The sequence below is a fragment of the Leptonychotes weddellii genome, chromosome 10 (genome assembly GCF_054177405.1).
Source record: "Leptonychotes weddellii isolate Sample4059 chromosome 10, ASM5417740v2, whole genome shotgun sequence".
NCBI classification, from domain to species: domain Eukaryota; kingdom Metazoa; phylum Chordata; class Mammalia; order Carnivora; family Phocidae; genus Leptonychotes; species Leptonychotes weddellii.
Window position 1 is genome coordinate 90033895 of NC_138378.1, and position 10063 is coordinate 90043957.

At 46.8% G+C, this 10063-nt stretch overlaps 1 long non-coding RNA gene across 1 annotated transcript; it reads left to right on the plus strand.

The window, feature by feature from the left end:
* Positions 1–61: 61 nt before the first annotated feature.
* On the plus strand, positions 62–7237 carry LOC145715930 (uncharacterized). Its single transcript, XR_014138225.1, has 2 exons — positions 62–2670; positions 6864–7237. It is a non-coding gene; the product is annotated as an uncharacterized LOC145715930 (long non-coding RNA).
* Positions 7238–10063: the final 2826 nt, after the last annotated feature.

A 10063-nucleotide genomic window follows, 5' to 3' on the forward strand; every position in this document is an offset into this window, starting at 1 on the left:
CTCTCTCTCTCTCTCTCATTCTCTCTCTCTCAAATAAATAAATAAAATCTTTAAAAAAAAAAAAAAGAAATGAACGTCGCAGGAGTCGCTCGCGAGGGAGGGAGCCGGCAGGGGCAGCGCGGCAGGAGGTGCCTGCAGTGCAGCCAGGGAAACAGGGAAACCGCAGTACAAGTCACCTCTGCCCCCTCCCCGGCCGTGTCGCCAGGCCTCCACTGAGTGTGGTGCAGAGCAGTCAGTTCATTGGTCAGACGGATTGTTCTCTTTGCGAGGTGAGAGATGGTGTGGGGTGGGACACCTGTCAATGCGTCATGGGTCATTTTCAGGGCCATCTTTTATCTTCCTCTTCCTGTTTGTAGTTCTTGGAGGGACACGTCAGCAGAACGGCAAGTAGACACCTGGGCTGCCATGAATGAGTGAGCGCATGGGACGGGGGCTCCGGGGCCCATGGCCATCCTCACCGAGGGGTGGGCTGCTTGTGGGAAGCGGAGCTGAGCCCAGCCGACCCGAACCCTCATCAGTGAGGGGGCAGCGAGCCGTTGCAAATGAGGGGGCAAGTGGCTTGTGGACAGAGGGATGTTCTTTCCGGCACATCCTTGCCGGGAAAGTGGAGCTTCATCAGGACGAGGCCCAGCGGGCAGCTGCCCTTGTAGCAGTTGAGTTTCCTCTGGTCTCTACAATTCTCATGTTCGGGGAGTAACTGTGTCCGTGCTGCCCCCCTCCGCCCGCACTGTGCAAAGGGCTCGGTCTGCTGGCACAGAAGCACCCCTGCCTCCCGAGGGTGTGGGTGTGGCTGGCTGGTCACCGTCTGCTGGCTGCCTGCCCTCATCAAGGGCAGAGGCGGTCCCGCTCAGCCTTCTGGCCCCCCGGAGATACCTGTCATGCCGGCAGGCACCATGAAAACCCTGAGAGCTAGTGGCCCAGGGTCAGAGGTGGGCAAGAGTCTTAAAATCCATACAAGCCATTCCGAAGGTTTCCCTTGATTTGACCAGCATTGATTGAGCACCTACTGTCTATGGGGAGCTGTGTCAGAATCAAAAGGAGGTAGCTGTTGCTGGTAACAGGTGAGACGAGGTATCCGAACAGGAGCTGCCGTCCTGCTCCCCGGAGCCTGAAGGAGTTCTTAGAGAAATGGGGGTGGGGCAGTGGTCCTCAGAGACTGCCAGCAGAAGAGAAGTGTTAATCCTCTTACTGTAAAAATCGGATCCCCTGTTTTTGTCTATCTGGCAGTGGCTCTAGGAACAGAATCATGCCAAATGCTTGCTGCTTACCTGCCTGGTCTGATCTTCCCATCTAAGGTCAGGTCTGGACACAAAGCTTGGACGGTTGGTGCCCAAAAGAGGGACCAGGAGGAGGGGAGACCCCCCGCCCCAAGCCTCTGATGCCTCCTCCTACTCTGTCTTATTGGCATCCAAAGAAACCAAGGCGTGTTTGGGGTGAGCTCTGCTCTGTGTGTTCCCTCATCTCTCTCCTCCCTGTGCTGGGCAGTGCATGGCCTCTCCTCTCCCAGCCCGCCAATGGCCACAATCTCTCCCTGCTCTAGAGTCAACGCTCCCCCGGAACAACTTCTCACTTTGTGCCAAGCAGTGTGTGGCCAGGGGAGAGACAGCCAGGCTGAGCCTGTTCCCGGAGAACACTTCCTTCAGCAGAGAGAAAGGACACAGTGAGCCCAGGGCAGACCCTCCCAGCACAGGCTGAGCAACCCATCTCTGAGCAGCCGAGAGTTGCAAACATGTGGGAGGCGTTGTCATTTGGGCCTTCCTTCCTGAGGTTGGCCTACCTTACTCTTTGAGCTCACACTTCAGCACAGTGTCTTGGAGAAAACGGTGGACAGATCCCCATACCCCTGCAGTGTCGGGATAAACACTTTATCTCCACTCAGCTTGCTGACCTCCCCCCAGGGAGAAGCCGTGTCTTGTCTGACTGGGGAGACTGGTGAGAGCCTGGGCCACATTTACAAGGGACTATGGCCACCATGTTGTTTCATTAGTGTTCTCTCTTTTGCACCCCGCATACACATCGCCATGAGTCCCACCAATTGGGAGGAAGGGCCAGGGCTCTTCTCTGTTTTCTTTCCAAATGGGAAGCACATCTGGGGTAGAACCAGTCTTTTTGACAGCTCATTTCTGTCCTGCCATCTGCTGGACCTATGCGCCTGGCATAATCTTCCAAACAGTACTTAGCAGACCCAGACTTCCTCTGGAAGTTCCAAGGCCTAGACTTAAATGTGATGCTAGGAGCCCCCAGCTTGCCTTATGGGACCAACCAAGTTCTCCAATCCAGCTTTTTCACAGAGCTGTGAACTTTGCAAGTTTCAGGCCATATCATCCTTATTTTCATCAAGTTTTTTTTTTTTTATGCACAGGCTGTAAGATTTCAGGGAAATTCAGGTTTTCTTGAACATTGATTAGTCACAAATACTATTAGGAGCGACAACATTCATTAACAAGTTTGCCTCCATGTCCTTGTTGTAGTAACACCTTACAATCCGCATTGGCCTCATGGACCAGTCTCTGTTCCCTGGTGTCTGGGGCCTCAGCTGGGGAGACACAAAGGCTGGTGGTGATGGGGGCTGAGGCCTGGAATCATCTGAAGACCTGTTTGTAATTGCGGTGGTTGATGCCAGTTATCGACGGGGACCTTATCTCTGGCACGATCATCTGGAACACCTAGGTATGGCCTGGCCTTTCCGCATGGTGGCCTCCCAGGGGTCAGACTTCTTACATGGGCCTCAGGTTTCCAGCTGCAGGGTGGAAACTGCATCACCTTTTATGCCCTAGCTTTGGAAACCAGGTGTTACCCTTTTGCTGCATGCTTTTGGTTGAAAGCAAGTCCCAAGCCTGCCCAGATCAAGAAGAAAGGAATTAGATCCTACCTCCTGATGGAGGAATGCAATGTTTTGGAAAGGCACGTGGGGTGGGAGATATTCTTGTGACCACCTTTGGAAACACAATCTGCCACAGAACAATCAGTGAGAAGGAAAATGTACAAGTTTCCTATTTTGTCTGTCTTGTTCTACCAGCAGGTACAAGGTTGAGAAGAGCAAACTGGGCAGGAAAACTCTGAGGAGCAGCCAGTAATGGAAAGGGTGGTGGGTTTCTCATGTAGTTGACTGGGAAACACCCGTGTGTGACCAGGGGACTCAGGGACCCTTGCTTTGGAACGTTGTTTGCTGGTAATGTCCACTGTGGACTCTTAAATCTGAGCTCTTGCATTTTGCAACAAAGCATCCCTCCCCTTGCCATTTTGGGCCAAAAATATGTCACAAAGGGGAGTGATAGTTTTCCATAAAGGTGTTTTGTGCAGTATGTGGGGGCCAGTACATGTACAGTGAATGAGGCTGTGATCATTGCATGACTTTCTCAGAATCTTTAATAAGGGGCCCATACAGGAGTGCTGTGTCCTTTCTCTTCTTTAGACAGAAGATGGAATCCGTGAAGATTTCTTTCTTTTTTTCTAATTTTCTTTTTTTTTTAATTTTCTTTTTAAGATTTTATTTATTTATTAGTGAGAGAGAGAAAGAGATTGAGAATGAGCCAGGGGCAGAGGCAGAGGGAAATAGAGAAGCAGACTCTTCGCTGAGCAGGGAGCCCGATGTGGGGCTCGATCCCGGGACCCTGGGATCATGATCTGAGTTGAAGGCAGACGCTTAACCGACTGAGCCACCCAGGTGCCCATCCATAAAGATTTCTATATGATTACTGCTGTGAGAATTTAAAAAGTTGACCCTAACTCTTATTAGTAATTCCTAAGAGGCAAGGAATTTTGTGATAATAATTTTAAATATTAATCAGTTGAATATCTATTCAAGTGGATAGAAAACTGCCTTATTCTAAATATATTTTAAGGACTTTTTTTATTATGTTGTTTTGGGCATCTGGTACAAAAACGCATCGTATGTGCGATAAACATAATTATTAAAAAAAAAAATCCTATGATCCAAGGATCCTTTTAATACCATCTTCTTGGGCCTGCGTGCTAGATGTCTATCCCTGCTCGTGTAGGAAAGAAAGTTCATTCCTCCGGGGCGCCTGGGTGGCTCAGTCGTTAAGCGTCTGCCTTCAGCTCAGGTCATGATCCCAGAGTCCTGGGATTGAGCCCTGCATCGGGCTTCCTGCGCGGCGGGAAGCCTGCTTCTCCCTCTCCCACTCCCCCTGCTTGTGTTCCCTCTCTCTCTGTGTCTCTCTCTGTCAAATAAATAAATAAAATCTTAAAAAAAAAAAAAAAGTTTGTTCCTCCATTATCTGAACTGAAGTGAATGGAAATATCTCAGGAGCAAGTAAATTTGGGCTAAAGGCCAAGTGGCTTATTATAGGGCTTTTAAAAAAAATTTTTGTGGCTATCATGTTTTGATGTTTAAATGCCTAGATTCAAAGCAGTAGCTTTGCAGGGGGGCCTAGTGTATAGTGTGTGGATGCCAGGAAATGGCCGTACTTGGGTGTATGTTCTCCATTGGATGGATCCAAGACCAGGGGGATGCTGAGGTCTACCAGCTTCAGTGCCAACATCAAGTAAGCAGATGGTGCTGGCAATGTTAGCCATGAAAAAAATCATGTTTTTCAAGAATATTTAATGACACAGGGAAATATGATCTAATGTGAAGTGAATTGCATCAATACTCCAAACTGTGTACCAACTGTATCTGGTGAATCAGCTGTAATAACATGGGCAGGAGGCAGAGCCAGCCAAACCCTGCTTACTCATTTCCCAGGAAGGGGTTGGGGGATGGGGAAGAAGCCCCAACAGAAGATACAGAGCCCTGGAAGGTCAGCTAAGGCCTGACAGGGTCAGAGTGTGGGGAGGATCTTGAAGGGCAAGAAGGAGGCAAGGCTGGTGGGAAAGAGATTAGGCTAACACAGTAGAAAAAATGCATCACTATAGACCAAGCTTAGCACCATAGACAAGTTTTATCACTGTAGACAATGTTCATCACTGTAGGCCAAGTTCATCACTGTAGACCAAGTTCATCACTGTAGACAAGGTTCACCACTGTGGGCTGTTTCTCCATGAGCCTGCCCTGTTGTGTTATCTCACATCTGTCCTACCCCTTTGTTTGTTTGTTTTTAAAGATTTTATTTACTTATTTGAGAGAGAGAGAGAGAGCATGAGAGGGGAGAGGGTCAGAGGGAGACCTGAGCCAAAGGCAGTCACTTAACCAACTGAGCCACCCAGGCGCCCTGTCCTATCCCTTTGACTGGAGGTCATCAGTTGCTACCCTTTGCTCCTGAAGTCCTGTCTGCATGGTTCTTTCTTTTTTTTAGAAAGAGAGAGAGCACGCACACGAGTTGGGGGGAGGGGCAGAGGGAGAAGGAGAGAGAAAATCTTAAGAAGGCTCCATGCATAGCAGAGAGCCCGACCCGGGGGGGTTGATCTCACCCCTGAGATCACGACCTGCGTCGGACGCCTGAATGACAGAGCCACCCAGGGACCCCTGCATGGTTCTTATTTTTATTTTAGACTACTCTTTGAAAGGCAGCTTGAAAGCAATCTAGCCCCATGACTAAAGGGTCAGTTTAAACGCATCTACAGGCTTCAGAAGTAACTTGCACCCCTAATTTTCAATTGTCCACTCTGATAGCTATAAATACCTTGCTTTGGGAAGGGCTGTTCATCTCCATGGGCTTAATATATACATATGAATGGAATCTATTAACACAGATTTGTGTAGCCTTTGTAGACAGTGGTGTTTATTCCTTTTCAGCTGTTGGTTTGGATAGATATAAAAAGAAAGGAAATCAGTTTGCCTTAAGAAGGTGAGGAGATGGAGAAGAATAGATTTTGGTGCCCTAGTGGTTTCCATGTACCATGGGCCCACCGTTACCATCCCTGCAATCCCAGGATTACCCAAGGAGGGAATGAGAGGCGGATGGGGGGTTCAGGTTTTCTGTCAGGGGCCTGACAACTCCAACAACCCAGGGGTTCGGCCACCTCAGTGCTATCTAGGCAGAGGGCATCCTCACACTTGCTTCTCAGGCAAGTTCCCCTGGCCTCTTTCTCCAGCGGTTATTAATAGGCATCAATTCATTAATTGATATTGGTCTAATTCCTTCTGAGGGAAAAGTTTTGGACATTCTTGTAAAAAAAAAAACAAGTAAAAGAAAAAAGTGTGTGTTATTTTAGGAGGAAAACATGTTTATTGTTGAAGAGTCGCTTATTAACTCTTTGCTATAAATCCTTCTGGTTCTTTTATTTCTTTAAATTTTTATTCTGGAATCTTTATAGATTCAGAGAAAGTTGCAAAGACAATGCAGAGGCTTCCTGTGTACCCTCCCTCTGGTCACCCCACCGGTTACATCTCGTGTAATTATAGTCTGCTACCAAAACCAGGAAACTGGCCTGGGTACTATGTGTGTGTGTGGTTTAATGCCATTGTATTACATGTATAGATTCTTGAAAGTGCCGACCCAGCTGAGACACAGACCTGCTCTATCACCACAAAGGTCCCCCTTGTTCTTTCCCTTAAAGTCATGCTGCCCTCCCTCCCCACCATCCCTAACCCCTAGCAACCACTAATCTGTTTTCCACATCTGTATGTTTGTTATTTTGAAAAGTTATGTAAATGGAATTGTAGAGTATGTGACCATTTGAGACTGCAACTTTTTACTCAGCAGAATTCCCCTGAAACCCCTCCAAGTTGTTGTGTGTGCCCAGAGTCTGCTCCTTTTTATTGCCAGATAGTACTCCATTGTGATGGTTAATTTTATGTGTTAATTTGGCTGGGTCAAGATATTGACCCAGATAGTTGGTCAAATAGTATTCTAGATATTTCTGTGAAGGGTTTTTGTTTTGTTTTGTTTCAGGTTTTTTTTGGGTGAGATTAACATTTAAATGAGCAGACTTTGAGTAAAGTGGATTATCTTCCATAGTGTCCATGGGCCTCATCCAATCAGTTGAAGGTCTTAAGAGAAAAAAGACTGACTTCTCCCAAGAAAGAGGGACTTCTGTCAGCAGATTGCCTTCGGGTTTGAGCTGCACCTTCTACTGTTTCCTGGGTTTCCAGCCTGCAGGCCTATTCTGCAGATTTTGGGCTCATTGGCTTCCATAATTACATGGGCCACTTCCTTAAACTCTTTGTCCATATATCTGAATCTGTAGACCCCTGGCTGATTCATCCATACTATGGTTGTACCAGTTTGTTTAGCCATTCACCCACTGCAGGACATCTTGATTATTTTGTTTTGGGTACTATATATAAAAAAGCAAAAATAAAAGCTTGTGTATAAGTTTTCATGTGAACATACATTCATGTGATTTGTTTTCTTACACTTGTTGATGGTGGACTACATTGATTGATTTTTAAGTATTGAACCAACTTTGCATCTCTGAAATAAACTCCGCTTGATCATGTGGTATTCCTTTTATATACTGCTAAGTATTATTTATTAATATTTTGTTAAGAATTTTAGCATCTATATCCGTGAGCTATATTGCTCTGGAGTTTTCTTTTTTTGTACTATCTTTGTCTGATTTGATATCAGGTAATACTAGGTTCATAAAATAAATTGGGAAGTGTTCCCTTCTTTTCTGTTTTCTGGAAGAAATTGTGTAAAATTTGTGTTAACATTTTTTAAAACATTTGTTGAAATTCCCTTCAGTGAAGTCATCTGGGCCTGGAGGTTTCTTTTTGTGGAGTTTTTAAATTAAGAGTTAAATTTATTTATTAGTTGTAGGGCTATTCATAGTATCTGTTTCATCTTGCCTGAGTTGTGGTAGTTGGTAATTTTCAAGGAACTGGTTTATTTCACCTAAGTTGTCAAATTTATGCACCTAATGTTTTTCATAGTATTTCCTTATTATTCAAGTAATGTCTGCTGTATCTGTAGTTTTGTCTCATTTCATGGGTGATATTGGTAACTTGTGTCTTCCATCTCTCTTTTTTTTCTTTGTGAGTCTTGCTAGAGGTTTGTGAATTTTATTGGTTTTTTTTCAAAGAACCAGTTTTTTGTTCCATTCTTTGTCTCCATTGATTTTTTGTTTTTAATTTTAGTGATTTCTGATTTTTCTGATTTCTGGTGCTCCCCCCGCCCCGAGCAGGAGAGGTTTGAACTGAACCATGGTGGGGAAAGTGGAGAAGTGAGTTGGGGTATAGAAGCTATCCCCCCAACCTTATACTTGGAGGGTTGCTGATGAGAGGAGTGGATACGTGGTAGGGAGAGGGGACACTCCAGCAGATCTTGTAGACTCCAGGCTGTGCTGTGGAGTGAGCTGGAGGTCGGGAGGAGGGCAACCCCACCAGACACTTCCTGGCCTCTTTTGAAGGGGATCCTGAATCTTGCAGGGCTCTGGACACTGGAGACACTATCCCATTTAAACCTCAGCCAGTCAGGAAGAAACGGCAGAGGAAGATGAGACTCTGTTCACATTGAAGGCTCAGAATGTGTCCCTCCCTCTCCCAGCTCCAATCTGGAGCACTCTAGAGACTCTTCATTCGCATTTAAGGAATGCTCTCTGGGGAGGAAACTTCACAAAAATGTTTGCATTTGGGAACTCAAATCTCCTACTGGGGTCCAACATTTAGTTCTCTCTTGTTTGTGGAGGTGAGGTGGCCTGGATGGTACCCAGCCTCATCTCTTGCCCTGAAATGGCCTGGGGTTGGTCTGCATCTAAGCCTGCCCAGGTGGTCCAAGGGGTGGGGGGCAGTTGGGGGTAGCCCAGCAGGGTACTCCCACTTAACGCAAGGACCCAGCCTGCTTCTCACATATAAATATACCAGAGGCAAGTTTCCCAGACTTTTCAGAGGTTATACAGCTCTTATAAAATGGCATTTTGATGAACTGAGCATAAGTAAATTGGAAACATTCAGATAACATTTCCCTAGGGTTTGAAAACCGAGCAAAAAAGTACTTGGCAAAGGGTCTAAGGGGCTGGACCAAGAGTTTGAAAAATGATCTGAGATGTTGTGATGAACCCAAACTACCAGCAGCTTCTCCTGTCTCCCATCATAGCTGCTGTAGAGAGCCCAGGAGAGGGAGGCCTCAGGCAGGAGGGGAGAGGTGCTTTCTCTCCTGGGGAGTGGAGGGAGTCACTTCCATGGTCATCTGCATGGGGCTTCCTACCTGGGCTGAGTTTGCTGTCAGATCTGTCTGTCCATCTGTCCATCTGACAACAATGGTGTTTGTGCCCTGATAGTCCAGACTGGAAACTGGATCTTGGAAAAGCTTCAAACAAATCAAAGGACTGTCTTCTCTTGATGTATGCCATGGTTGATTCCCAGGAGACTCAGTGTTATTGGAAACTGTGTGAAAAAATACGCAATGTTGTTCGGTTCAGGCTCAGGTAACAATGAACAGATTTTCACCTACATGGATGTCAAGGAGGGTGTTTGAAAATCATGTGGGATGTGGTGGGATTCTGTGTTATGAGGCAGTCTCTTGGAATTCCTGATTTGTATCTGATGAATGCTATCAGTGTCCACCCCCATCATGGTGACAACAGAAAAGGCCCCACTGATTTCCTGAGTGTCCCCAAGGAGGCCTTGCTCCCCTTGATAAAACCCACTTGCACGAATGAGACATTTTGGAAAACATAACAAAGTGGGCTAGAGATGCCACAGCCTCTGTTGGGTGAAGGGAGGCTTTTCTCTTTCCCTCTGAGAACACACATGGCCATTCTAGAACTCTAGAAACTTCTGAGGCCCATCCAAAATTAGCTCCTTTGAAACACAACATGTTACAATGGTTTTCCTGGACAGGTGATGTTTTTCTTCTTACACCGCTCAGCTGCTCTCAGCCCCAGCACTTATATAAATGCTGCCAATTTTTAAACACGGTGGGGGGTGAACTATCATATGTTTTATGAGCCCCGGTCACCACATGGATAAAGGCAAAATTCTGCCTTGGGCACCCTTGGCTCACCCTGTGTTGTCAGCGAGCTCCTGGTGCGGCATCCAGGGCTGCAGATGGTGCGGCGTGAGAAAGGGCTCCTTCTCCTCCACTGGACAGCAGTTCTGGGAACCTTGAGACCCCTTGAGGTCCATAGGTGGGATCTGAGTGCGAGGGGCTCGGGGCAGCCCATCCTCGGCCAAGCTGGGATATCCACCCATCCCTTGTGTCCCCAGCAGGGGTTG